A 14,112-nucleotide genomic window follows, 5' to 3' on the forward strand; every position below is an offset into this window, starting at 1 on the left:
CAAGAACGGGGACTGGGTTCGAAGGTTATTTGACATTATGCAAGTGTTTGCAAAACTGTCCTAATATATAAATTCGCCACTTTACAGCCTCTTTCAGAATCAAGATCCTAACATCTTTCCTAAGTTATAAACATTTCAAAAGAAAAATAAATGCGGAAAGGTTCAGCGATTTGGGCAAGGTTACAAATAAGACAGGAAGAAAGTACAGATGGAAATCCAGGGACATTATGCACAAGAAAGAGCCCCAGTTCCCTTTTTGTTGTCTTACAGGGTCAGAAACAAGCACAGCTTCCATCCTTTGCCTGAGCTATTACTGACTTTTTGAAACATTCCGTGAAAGGTTTCGCATTCGAAGATGATTAGGGTAACAATCAGCCTGCTGGAAGGTGACCTAAAGTGCTACCCCCTTGATTACTCCATCCTGGGCCGTCATTCAGCAAAATTTTACTGAATTCCAGCAATATGCATCCCTTCTTTTGCTTCTCCTGACTCACAGGTAGTGCTTGTTTTTTCCATTTTTTTGCATCATCTTGACCACTGTAAAAGTTTGAATGGATTCTTCCTTTATCAAGAAGAGCTCGTTGACTTTTGTGCACCAAGGATATGTATCTCATCTTTTTACAACATAAATCAGACAGTCCATTTCTTAGCCAGAAGATTGATGAGTTTATACTGGCAGGAAAAGGACATGTCTCAGGAGGATTCTGGGTAAAATTAAAAGAGCATTAATCACAAAAGACGAGGGTGCTCCTATGACCTTACTGCTTCCTGTCTTTGTGACCTTGGACAAGTTACTTAACTGTGCTGAATCCTAGATTCTCTAAATTTAAAATATGGTATAATCCTCTCCACTGCCCGGCAAGATTATTATTGATACAATGTATGTGAAATTCTTGGCGCATAATGAGATTTAATATGTTAGCTATCTAAAAACGATTGTTTCAATCTGGGAAAAAACGAGTTTATAAAGGAAGTTTCCATACCATTTTGTGGCATCTGCTGGCATAGAAGTGATGAAACCTTTGCCCACTACTTTGCCGTCAGCCAAAACATAATATCTGACTTTCAAAAAACAAAAAACAAACATGTGTCTCTACCTCTTCCATTCCACGTAACACTTGTTAGGTAATATTAGTTATTTGGGTGTATCACCAATCTCCCCAACTAGACTGGAAATGCCTTGAAGTTGGGACCATGTCACATCTTTGATTCCTATGGGCACCTGGAACATTATCTTGATAAACCGTAGACATGCAGTAATTATTTGTTGAATGAAAAGCAAGTGGGTGAAAGGAAAATTGGCTAAATTGGACCTCATCAAAAAAATGTTTTAAACCCATTTGTTGTGTAAAAGACCCTATCAAGAGGATGAAAAGACAGTGGTATGCTGGGAAAAAAATATTTTCAAATAACATCTCTGACAAAGGACTTGTATCTTAAATATATAAAGAGCTCTCAACATTCAATAGTATACTCCCAAACAGTCCAATTAGAAAATGGGTGAATGACATGAAGAGATATTTCACGAAAGGATGCTCCACATCATTAGCCAAGGGAAATGGAAGTGAGAGTTACCATGAGGTATCACCACATACTATCAGAATGGGTAGGAAACAAACCTGTGACAACACCACATCCCAACGAGGAGACAGAGAAACTGTGAAACTTCACGCGTTGCTGGTAGGCATGTACAAAGGTGCAACCGCTCTGGAAAACAGTGTGGCTGTTGCTTTTCGGACAAAAGCCGAACCTACCACACAACCCAACGATCTCATCTTGGGCCTTTGTCCCGGAGAAATGAAAACGTATGCTTCATTCCCTACTAAATAATGGCTTCTAAAAAGCTTTATTGCCTTCTTTAGTAAAGTTGATTCTATCTTGGAAGGACAGTATAGAAGTAATTATAGCATCTTGTCATTCACTGATTATAGTATCCAATAAGGAATCCTGCTGCTGCTAAGAGATACTGATAAAAAATGTTATTTCACGGGAGTATAGATGATGACCAACTTACAGAGCCTTCATTTGCGACTGTCTTCTCTTAGAATTTTCTTACTATAAATTAGGTCCCCACGATAAAGCCCAGGCTTGGTTGATAACCTCTACAGCCAAATCAGATAGAATGCTTCTCTGAACCCTGAACCAGTTGAGGTCTGAAGCAGCTGATTCAGCCTGCGGTTGTGCTGGGGACTAATAACATTAGCAATAATGCCCGGAAACTTAGCCAGTGCCCTGTGTGTGAGTGTGCATCCCCTTCGTAACAATCCTCAAAGCCTGAGGGATGGTTTAATTGCCATGATCTTATTCACTGAGGCTTTAGCAATAAAGTTGCCATTGCAGTGGCAGTCAGGCATCCCCAGGCAGGTGAATCTGTGCTCTTTCCCTCGCTGCCCTGCTCTGCATTTTCTTTATTCCATAGCACCTGTCACCCTTTAACACACTATGAGCTTTCTTATTCTGTTTACTACTTATTGTCTGTCTTCCCCACTAGGGCATAAGCTGCATGAGGGCAGAGATTTTTGCTTTGCTCACTGAGCCTAGCACATAGGAAGTGCTGGATAAATATTTATTACACGAATGAAGATGCCAGAGAAAATGCTCATCCACCAACATTTACAATTCAAAGATGTTCAGAAGCTTTTGCGCATGCTGAATATTCACATTGATTTTTTTTTTTTTTTTTAGTCAGGTGACCTGAATTTTCATGTGTTTTGAAATTCTTTCCAGAGATGAAGCGTTTCCATGCTGGCTGCAGTGTTGACGGTTCATTGAAGATATTTCTCCTCTCAGTAATTCCCCCCTCCACTATGATCATCACTACCTTTAAGGCAGAGGCAAGAGGCTTATGACTCCAGGAGACAAAAAAGATCTGGAAAGAAAGGGAGGAATCTTCTGGAGGAAGATTCTGTAGAAAAGGAAAGGAGAAGAAGGAAAAGGAGGAGAAGAAAAAGGGGTAAAAGATGAGGAAGAAAAATAAGGAGGAGAAGAAGGAAGAGGAGAATTAGAAGGACAAGGAGAAGGAGGAGGAGGAGGAAGGCAAGGAGGAGGAGGAAAAAGAAGAAATCTCTCTACCAGAAGAGCAAGGGAATCATTTGGAATGAGTGTGGTAGGTAAAAAAAATAATGCTGGTTCTCCCAAAGATGCAGGACTGAATCTTGTGAATCTTTCTTGGTCCCCAGGGCGCTGAGAATAGCAAATGAGGGAAGGTGGTGAGAAGGTGAAAATCACATAGCATTTGGGGCTAGCGGAGTTGAGCCCCTGAGAGACTGAATGTACAAATGGACAATAGCCAGACCATAGATGACAACGGGACTCTGACCCATGACCTCTCCAGCAACCAGGCAGGAAGCCAAACCACAGCCTCTGCGGCAATCAGCCCTCAATGATCAGGACTTGGTCACTGGCTACCGGCTTCCTTATTTTTTGGCCCTTGCTTCCAACTTAGGGCCAACTGAGAAAGCCAAATACGCTCCAAAATCACGTAGGATTGCCCTGCTTTTAGGTAGCCTGCTTCCGGCTTCCTCGTGCCCCAGCCTGCAGTCAGGGAGGTTGCTGGAAGCCTTTCCTCTTTTTCATTATAAAGCTTTCCTATTCCCCTGCCTGCCTTTGAGCCTCTGCCAAACACAAGTGCTGAACAAAAAGCTTCTGTTTATTTTCATTTGGGTGGTCTTCATTTATTTCCAGTTTTCCTAAAGGTTCTACTGAGACAAACTGCATTGCCCACTGCCACGGACCCCAGCCTTTACCAGTGGAGGTGCCCACAGAGGCCCCCTGTGCCTCGCCACTGTGGCTTGTCAGGTTCTCACCAAACATTTGCGAACCAGCCCTGGTCCTGAGCTCTGCTCTCTGGACGTGAAATTCCTCCACTATTTATTCTCAGTTCGGCACCTGGGTTTTGTTCTTGGTACCTATTGGCTTGGCATCCTTAATGTAATCAGGCTTTTTTTTTTTTTTTTTTTTACCCGTTTTGCTCTTTTGCGCTTCTGTTTTGTGTGATGTGCTCTCAAAAGTGTTTGCCATAGGAAGGAGAATCACAGAATAGGAAACAAGCTTAGGTCCCTTTGAGCCTGAGTTTGTGGTTCCCAGCAAAGCAAAGCCCATTGGGGCAAATTTTGCCACATTACCTGTAAGACGGGGTGAGATTTTCCTTCCATCACATTTTTTGTTCTTTTTGTTCTGAAAGCTTGGCTTTGATCCAGAGAAAATGTTCTCTTTGCTGAATGTTCTCTTCGGTTTTCCACCTGCCTGGAGGTGCTGATGGTCAAGTCTGTATTCAGAGGCAGCCAAACCATCAGGTTGGGGGCCAAGCAACAAAGTGCACAAGCATCACTTTACAGTGGGTTGCCTGCTCCCAAGGGACCATCTCAGTCTAAATCCTTTACTCCTCCTCCTCCAGGAGGAACTCCTCCTTTCTACCTGAACTCTTCTTACAATCCTAATTCTCAAAATATGGCACTCCTTCACCAGCGACGATTTGGAGCTTCAGTAGCCACCCTGGGAACACTTGTCTTGAATAAAATTGTTCATCTGGGAGGTGCCTGAGAAAACAAAGGATCCAAGACTTCTCAGATTTAATAGGCAGCATTTTTATTGGTATGCAGAGGCCTCCAAATGAAATTCTGATTGAAAAAATTGCTTCACCATAAGATTCTTTGGCCGAAGCCAATGAGAAGCCTGACAATCCTAAGCAATGACAAGTTAGACTCATTTCCTGAGTAAATTCTCCCTCTTTGTCCTCCAGTTCCCTCTTTATATCCAGCTCTCCTTCATCCCTCTTTTCCTTCTGATCTCTCCTTCCACACTTCTGATGACTTCTTTCTCTTCTTTCCCTTGTCCAGATCCCCTATCTTTTCCTACTGACTTTCCTAAGACCCCTAAATGCTGGTTGCTTCTAAAAATTCATTCCTGCCATGAGTCAGGTATGCCTTGGATCCAAGCTGAATTTACAGTTAGAATTCAGAATTTCCCTAGCCCAGAGAAGGCCAGCTACTATTGATAGAATTTACCTTTCTTTTGGGTGCATATGTCCTAAGGTTACCTGAACTATATCAACTTGTACACGTGTTGATCAAAACATCAGATGCTAAATCCTGGATGGCAAAAACTGATCGAACAAACACAGAAAGGGGTCTACCAAGTCACTCTTTTGTAATAATCCTGAGGGTACAAAAGGGCCCCCCAAATTAGAGAAAAGACTGCTAAAAGACATACCCAAAACATTTCCAACAGAATTTTATTAGACCATAATTCAATCATACACACAAAGAAAAGATGAGCTGTAGGAGATTGTGGCCATTCAGTCCACTCCCTCAGGCACACGTCATTATCCCCCTATGATCTCATAACTGCAAGACCCACACATTTAGGGATTTCATTTCTGATATTCTACCCTGTTTCTTGCAGAGTTGGCAAAACATTGCAAAGGACTCATGTACTCAGTCCCATCATCAACATGTTAAGGCTGCCCTCCCACAACATCTTCCTAAACAGCTTCAGCCTCCTGTCAATCTTAAACCAGAAAATTTCACCTATTAGAAGAGACATCAAAGAAAAACTACTCTTGAACTTCATTGGAATGGACCCTATCACGTACTGTTAGCAACAAATATAGCAGTGAAACTCCAGGGAGTCTATCCTTGGGTCCATGTTTCATAATTAAAGAAGCATTCAGAATTCCACACAGTTGGCAGTCTACTACATTAAAGGACCTCAAATTTCAAATTCTCAGATATCCTCTAGTAGCAGCCAACTTTTGGAAGTAGGTAGCTGACCCAAGGTCTATGGAATATGCGAATAACTTAGGATAGTGGACAGCCACTTCCTGAGACATAGGACGAGGCTCCTGGCTAATTCCTGTTTCGGAATTAGTTTGCTCATCTGCTCACTTATAACCATTCTGCTCGTTTCCTATAGACCCTTGGTTATTGTCCACCCATAATGGCCCTTTAGGTCTTTATTGTAACTGTTAGGTCAGAACATACACATTCTAATGCCATTCTTGGATTATCCCAAACAGTAACCACTGCCTTGAGTCTCGCTGATTGCTGTATATGCCATCCATCACCAGATCATCATGATAAAAAATCTCGGGGGGATTTCAGTCTTAATAAGCAAGACCATAAGGAATGGCATTTGCATCGAAATAGACAAATGACCTTAATTAAATCAACGCATGAATTTGGTAGTGCCCTTCTCTCAGAAAAAGAACCAATTATTATAAGACATTGGAATTCAACCACCTTCATGGGGTGATGGGCCAATTACTTGCCACCTGGAAGACATTAATAGCAATCAAAACTGTAACTGGGCTAATGTAAGACCTCCTCTTCCACCATCAGGGACTCTTTTTCTCCTGGGTCTCCATGTGCCCCCTACTGGATACTACTTCTTTTGCAGCCAGAATGCCTGGTCTTGTTTGCCTCTGACTCATACTTCATGCACTTTAGCAATAGTATGCCAAGACATCGCTATACGGAGATCCTAATTCTAGAAATCATGAACGTAGCAAATTCCAACTGAGATGCAAGTTCCCAAACAAGCCCATTCTTGATTATCCAGGCATTCTGAGAAATTACTAACCAGTTGTTTATGTGAAGAATCACAGCAGTGTTTCCAATGGGGAAATCTTATAAGCAGAAAATCTAGAAAAAGAAACTTATCAGTGGGGAGCCTGGGTGGCTCAGTCAGTTAAGTGTCCAGCTCTTCATTTCAGCTCAGGTCATGATCCCAGGGGGCATGGGACTGAGCCCCTGCATCAGGCTCCATGCTGAAAGTAGAGCCTGCTTAAGATTCTCTCTCTCCCTCTCCCTCTGCTCCTCCCTAGCTCACTCGCTCACGCACGTGCTCTCTAAATAAATAAATAAATAATTAACTTTGGCAGAAATGATTAACAATACCACCTCCACCCTAGATGATGTACAGACCAATCTCAACTCACTGGCACAAGTAACGATGGACAATTATATTACCCTAGATTTTTTGCTGGCTAGTCTTGGTGGCATCTGTGCCATTGCTAGTCTTTGCTAATACTTAGACTAAAGAAACAGGCAAAGTAGAACAGGTAATACATTGCCTTAGGGAAACAGCTACTTGACATTTTTAGGTTGATCTTTATGGCCCCTGGGATTCACTTACTGGGCCTGGGATGGGCATTTGGGATTCCTGGTTCTTGTAAGTGTCTTACAGGGACTATTAATTATTCTTGGTTTTTGTCAGTGGTCATGGTGTTGGTCTCCAGCATCATACCCAGAATAGTAAATCCTACTGCACAGCTACTCTCTTGACAGATAATCACCGTGACAACACAACAACCAAAAGCTCAAGGTGATCTTGCAGTTATGCAGTTGACCATGGAGACAACTGAACCATCCCCACAGCGAAGATCTGGATCTGTAGCCTTCCCTGAATTGGCCAACCCATCACTCGCAGGAGTGAGAGAATTACCAAAAGGGAGACTGAGAGACTGAATATACAAAGGAAAATGACCAGACCATGTATGACAATAGAATGCTGGCTCACAACCTCTGCAGCAACCAGTTCAGGAAGCGAAAACACAACCTCTGCAGCATCTGGCCCAGAACAATTAGCATTTTGTTAATAATTGCCAACTTTTTAATTGTTTTGCCCCAGCTTCCAAGTCAGGATCAAACAGAGAGAGCCAAACATACTTTCTAAACCAATCGTGTAAGATGCCCCGCTTCTAGTTAGACTGCATCCAGACTTCCTCTGCCGACAGCCTCCAATCAGATCATACTTAACACCTTCCTTTTCTCTTTTGTTATAAAACTTTCCTACTCTCCTGTCTGCTTTTGACTCTACCAAATGCAAGCAATGGTGGCTTCCTTATTTGCATGGTACTCCTTTATTTCCATAGCTCATCTGTGACTCTGGAAGGAGACAGCCCCACGTGGCTCCCATCTGGCAACACAGAGCAGCCGCTGCCAAGCAGGAGTGGAACTGTGTCCAACTTAAGGTGAGAAAGAATAGGAGATGGAACCCCAATACTCCCTCAGCTGTTATACAGCATGGAAGAAATCCACAAATGCCTGCATACTCCCTTGGAGTGGAAGATACCGATTATTGAGGGCCAGCAAGCCTGCAGGGGCCACTGTCGGGAGGGGGTAGGCAATATCGTTGCAGGGGATGGGAGGTGGTTTGCCAAGGCCGGAGACCTGATGTGGGATTTGGCTGAAATTCAGAGGTTCTGTTATGACGTTAAGAGCCAAAGTGGGGTTAGGTCATCACGGGAAAGACTCCAGATCTTCACCATGCATCAGCTAGATGTTGCTGTGTAACAAACCACGTCAAAACTTTGCAACCTAAAACAATAAGCACTTGGGGCGCCTGGGTGGCTCAGTCGGTTAAGCGTCCGACTTCGGCTTAGGTCATGATCTCACGGTCCGTGAGTTCGAGCCCCACGTCGGGCTCTGTGCTGGCAGCTCAGAGCCTGGAGCCTGCTTCAGATTCTCTCTCTGACCCTCCCCCATTCATGCTCTGTTTCTCTCTGTGTCAAAAATAAATAAACATTAAAAAAAATTTTTTTTAAACCCAAACAATAAGCACTTACTAATTCATCATTCAATGGGGTAACCGGGTGGTTCTTTGGGACTGGACTGGCTCAGCTGATCTTGCTGAGGTCATTGAGGAAGTGGGTCATCTGCCAAATGGATAACTTAGCCTTACTAACTGAATGAAATGGGTTGTAAGTCAGAGGCCGTCTAACAAATTATTTTAGTGATTTTCTATGCTTTTCCCTCATTATTCTTGTTCCCTCTCCACCATTCTTTAAATAAGACATAGTTATAATTCCAAGGCATGCACAAAAACGTTTTTGAAATATTTATCAGTTGGTTGTATTACCAAGCACAGTAATGCTCCTAATAATTGACCGGGCAGTCTCTTCCTACCATGAATGTTCAACTTCTTTCCATGTACGGCCTTACAACTCAACCAAATATATATTCTACAGTATTTTTGAAGATGAGCTTGTGCAGGAGGCAAACTTGGGAAAGGACTTTCTGCACGACCTTTTGAGTTACATAAACATCTCTCATTCCTTTGCCATCTAAAATACGAGAATGTAGCATCATTCCCACCCCATCATGCCTTTTGAATCAGGTCACTGGTGATGAGCTCCTCCATATGCTCCTCTGGAAACCATGTGTATCATATAGGAAGTTCTGCAGTTCAACAGGCCAAGCTCAACTAACATTACTAGAAGGAAACACTGCTTCATTAACAATAAACCTCCCACAGTTTACTGTAGATGGAGAGAGAACTCATGGTGGACTTGGTGAAGTTTCAGACCCTGTTCCTATTCCAGCACCAAGATTTATTTCCCCCTCCTTCCTTCCACCATGTTGACCTCAGTGGATTACTACTCTTCTAATCAACATACCCAAACAAGGACAAATCTTTTCCTTGTGTCTCCAGAGAACACTTGAGATAAGGTTGGGATGTTAAAAAAAAATCACTGAAGACTAGGAAAAATGGAAATAACATCAAGAATGCCACTATTTGAGGGGTGCCTAGGTGGCTGAGTCAGTTGAGCAGCCAGCTCCAAACCAGGTCATGATCTCGCGGTTCGTGAGTTCAAGCCCCGCATGGGGCTCTTTGCTGATAGCTCAGAGCCTGGAGCCTGCTTCAGATTCTGTGTCTTCCTCTCTGCCCCTTCCCGGCTTGCACTCTGTGTGTGTGTGTCTCTCTCTCTCAAAAATAAACATTAAAAATTTTTTTTAAAAGAGTACCATTATTTGAGACTAGTGTTTCTCAAATTTTGCCCCACAGAACACTAATTTGGGGGCACTAATAGAAGATGCTCCATGAGAAGATGTTTGTGGTTGAACAAAGTTGGGCAACGGTGCACACTGTATCTAACTCACGGATACTAAAAGGTACATGGGCATAATAAAGGCTCTGAGCAGTCCTGCAACAGACCTCTAACTTTTCCTAGTGCAGCGATTCTCAAGTACAGAACATTTTATTTTAGCACACAACCAATATCTTATGGACACCATGTCCTGAGATATCAGTTTGGTTACCTGAATTGTATCCCAAGCCTTACAAAGGGGACCCACATAAGGCAAATAGGGTGCCGGAGTCTCTTCTTCCCTACATCCTCCTCAGCTTCTAAGTGGTAGATGCTGTCCTGAAAACTCAAGGTGAATTCCTCCACGAAGAGACAAAGAGAAGAACATCAGGACCTTCTGTGGCTACCTCAGCTCTGCGTTCACAGTTCTACATTCTTCTCTAAGAGGTCCTTCCTTTTCAGATGAGTGATACTTGGAAAGCCCTGTCTCACAAGACAGAAGAGAACTGTAGAATACTTGTCAAGAGCAAGAACCCTGGAGTCTGAGCTTCAAATCTCCACGCTTCCATGTTCCCAAGTGTAAAATGATAACAGTAGTCACCACCTCATAGGATATTGTGACTATCCCATGAGCGTAAGCTCATGTAATACTTAGAACAGGGTCTGACATAGAGCGTGTCCTCTGTAGATGTCAGGAATTATGTAGTTTAGCTTAGACCCAGCAGCCCTCAAAAGAATATCCCCATCAGACTACAATACTGATTTCAAAATAAATACAAGAGGGACACACCTTGAGGAGGGAGGGAATCAGTTTTTTTCTGGCTGCAAATATTTTGTCAGCATGACTATCAATATAGTTAATTGATACATTTACATTTTTATATTTTATAATTATGACTGTAATACATTCTAACACTGGGAGCCTGTAAAACATAAAGAAACATTAGAGGGAGGAATGCACTCAAATGATCTGTCTTTGGAGACCCCACTGGTAATGTATATATATATATATATATATATATATATATATATATATTCTTTTTTTTTTTTGAAAGACAGAGATACAGAGCACAAGCGGGGAGGGGCAGAGAGAAGAAGACACAGAATCCGAAACAGGCTCCAGGCTCCGAGCTGTCAGCACAGAGCCCGATGCGGGGCTCAAACCCACAAACCGTGAGATCGTGACCTGAGCCAAAGCCGGATGCTTAACCAACCGAGCCACCCAGGCTCCCCTTTCTTTTCTTTTCTTTTTTTTTGAAAGAGAAAGAGCACAAGCGGGGGAGGGGCAGAGAGAAGGAGACACAGGAAAAAAAAAATATATATATATATATATATTCTAACACTGGGAGCCTATAAAACATAAGGAAACATTAGAGGGAGGAATGCACTCAAATGATCTGTCTTTGGAGACCCCACTGGTAATATATATGTAATACATGTGTGTGTATATACACATGTGTATATACACATATGTGTGTGTGTGATGAAAATGATAATATAATATACTGCTAGAAATTTCTTTCACTTGGCAAAATGTTCTGTATACTCCCCTTGTCACTATTCAACAGCTGCAGATCATTCCATCCTATGAATGTATTAGAATTCATTTCTTGATTCCTGAGTGGTTTACGCACCAGGATGATTTGGTGAATTACCCATCACAAAACCAATGTTTCAACAGAAGGAACCCACACACTCTTCATCTCCTGAAGGATTAGTAAGCTCTGTCAGTGCTTTCCACTGCATTTCCCACTCGCGCACCATGTCCACCTCTTAGTGTTCATTATTTTTGAAAGTAAATAAATTCAAGTCAAGCGCATCCTCAGTCAGCCAGAAAAAAATCAAAAGGCTAGAAGACAAAGCTTATTAAGTAAGATTAAAGGAAATAGTGTTCTTTTGTCCATTATCTGCCAATGCTCTGTGCTTATTATTCAAGCATTAACATCTCTTTCTTCATTTTATGCTTCTAATTCTACTTTCCATACAAACGGGAGCATTTGCTATAAGGAGTGTCATTCTGTAACATGTCACAGTGTAAAATTGGCCAAACACTTCCTTCTGTCACTCTCAGGAGAAAAGATCTCTGATATACTTCAAGGATAAAATATGGTAGAAGATAAGTCATCCAGAAATCCAAACACTGAAGTGTTCAAAAGACCAAAACTTGTTTTGATTGACTTTTTTTCCTCGTGATCCTTCATGTTTCAAATCATGCAAGTAGAATAACGAATAAATGAATTTCTCTGGTGTCCGTGGTGAGGACAGAATCTACAAAGCAATGAGTGACCAACCAGTTGGAAACATCGTAGCAGCTAAATTCTCACATTAGAGGCAATGAGATACGGTGCAACCTGTGCGTTGTGCATTTTTGCCTTTTGGGAAGCATCACTATCTCACAGTCTATCCCATCACCCCAGTTTCTGAAAAGGACCAAGATATGGCCACCAAGCATCCAACTCCCTGGCCACAGTGTTACGCTATGTGAGCTAGGCCAACTATTGAGAAAGAGGGGCTATTCATAAAACTGGACTGGACATGAATAGAATAAATGCCAGAGCTGCTTACAGTCATATTTCTGAGGACAAAGGTATACAAGAAATCACTCTAAATTATTTGGTTCATGATTCTGTGGGCTGCCAATATGAACTGGGCTCAGCTGAGTTAATTTTCTGGTCTTCGATGGACTCGCTTGCATATCTGTGGGCATCCCCTTGATTAGCTGGGCCTGGCTGGTCTAAGATGACCTCATCTGGAATGGCTTGTCTCTACTCCATGTGGTCTCTAATTATCCAGCTGACCAGCCCAGGCTTATTCACGAGGCAGGGGCATGGCTCTTGTGAGCAGAAGTGGGAGAGACTTCTTGAGCATTAGGCTCCAAGCTGGAATGGCCTCACTTTCCCTACACTCTTTTAATCAAAACCAGCCCCAAGTCCAGTCCGGATTTCAAGCAGGGGTGAAATGGACTCCATCTCCCCAGGGAAAGAACTGCAAAGTCATGGTTCATGGAGGTCTAGATTGAGGGAAGAAAGTAACTATGGTCATTTTTGTAAATGATCTTTCACAGCCTTATGTTCTGGCCATAATTATTCCTGTTTCCTCTACATGCAAAATAGACTTACCCCCTTCCAAGATCTCTTTCCATCTGGATTGGAGTCCATGGTTTTGGGACCTACCTCCTTCCACATGAGGCTTGATTGGAGGCCTGGGAACTAAGAAGAGAAGTTATTTGCCCTCAACACATACAACATATAAATGGGAGGCGAGGACAGGATGACCACAGTAGACTTTCTCATTCAGAACACTCTGTTGAGAACAATTCATTCAGTGAAAATCTTGTAAATTTCATGGGCCAAAGGACCTCATCACTGTTGGGGAAGGTCATCAAGAGGATGTGATCCCAAGTTGACCCACAAGCTGCTAGTGGGTAATGAGAGATTCCCCAACCCTTCTCCTGTCCTTGGAATGTAACTTCTGCCCACCTTTCCTACAACTGGAGCCATTTTCAAGGGCACAGACTCGAGATAGTGAGGTAGGTGGTGTTGAGACCCTCTGGAAGGTCGTTATACATGACTGAACCCTGTCCAGGAATTTATGTAAAGTTTTTAAGATTCTGGCAGTAGGTATGGGTCTACTCGTCTCATGGCCACCCAGGACAAGCCTGGCAAGTAAGTTCCCTTGCTTGTTAAACCTGCCATCTGCCAATCTGGAGTGGCCTACCCTTTCTGGTTTGCGAACCAACAACCCCAGCGCAGGAGACGCTGCAGATGTGCAGGCTGAAGAGAGGTCCCAACAAGAGGCTATGGAAAGCACTGAGGCATTTTAAAGTAGATAATTTCTTCTTTGGTCTCTGCAGATGCTGACACAACAAATTCTGATTCTAAGTGACTTGGCCAGATTCCTACCTACAGATCAAGCAAGATTTTCTGGTAAATAAAACATTCATGCATTTTTTATTAGTGCATGATTCTTTTTTTATGAAATTGTCATTGCCATTTTAAAGTGCATCCTAAATTCTAATATTCAGTGCAAGATTCGATGAGTGAAAGATTTAAATTGTGTCTTATCATTAAACACTTAGGGTTTTCTATAACATGTTACTTGTTTTTTTCTGTTTTCTACTAAGTCTAGATGATTTTGGTTAATGTAAGCTGAGAGCTGCTTAGCATATTCTTTGTTTGAATCCTAGGGTATATTTTTTATTAAACAAAGGTTTACTAAAGCATAGGTAGCTTTTTAGCATTTTAAAAACATGTTGTTGACAGATAATGTACATCTAGAAAAGTACACATGCCATGTGTATAGCT

At 42.3% G+C, this 14,112-nt stretch overlaps 1 long non-coding RNA gene across 1 annotated transcript; it reads left to right on the forward strand.

Annotated features, from left to right (window-relative positions):
• Positions 1-1,817: 1,817 nt before the first annotated feature.
• LOC123575779 lies at positions 1,818-13,842 on the forward strand. Its single transcript, XR_006700994.1, has 3 exons — positions 1,818-3,106; positions 7,874-7,972; positions 13,662-13,842. It is a non-coding gene; the product is annotated as an uncharacterized LOC123575779 (long non-coding RNA).
• Positions 13,843-14,112: the final 270 nt, after the last annotated feature.

This window comes from Leopardus geoffroyi, chromosome C2 (genome assembly GCF_018350155.1).
Source record: "Leopardus geoffroyi isolate Oge1 chromosome C2, O.geoffroyi_Oge1_pat1.0, whole genome shotgun sequence".
NCBI lineage: Eukaryota > Metazoa > Chordata > Mammalia > Carnivora > Felidae > Leopardus > Leopardus geoffroyi.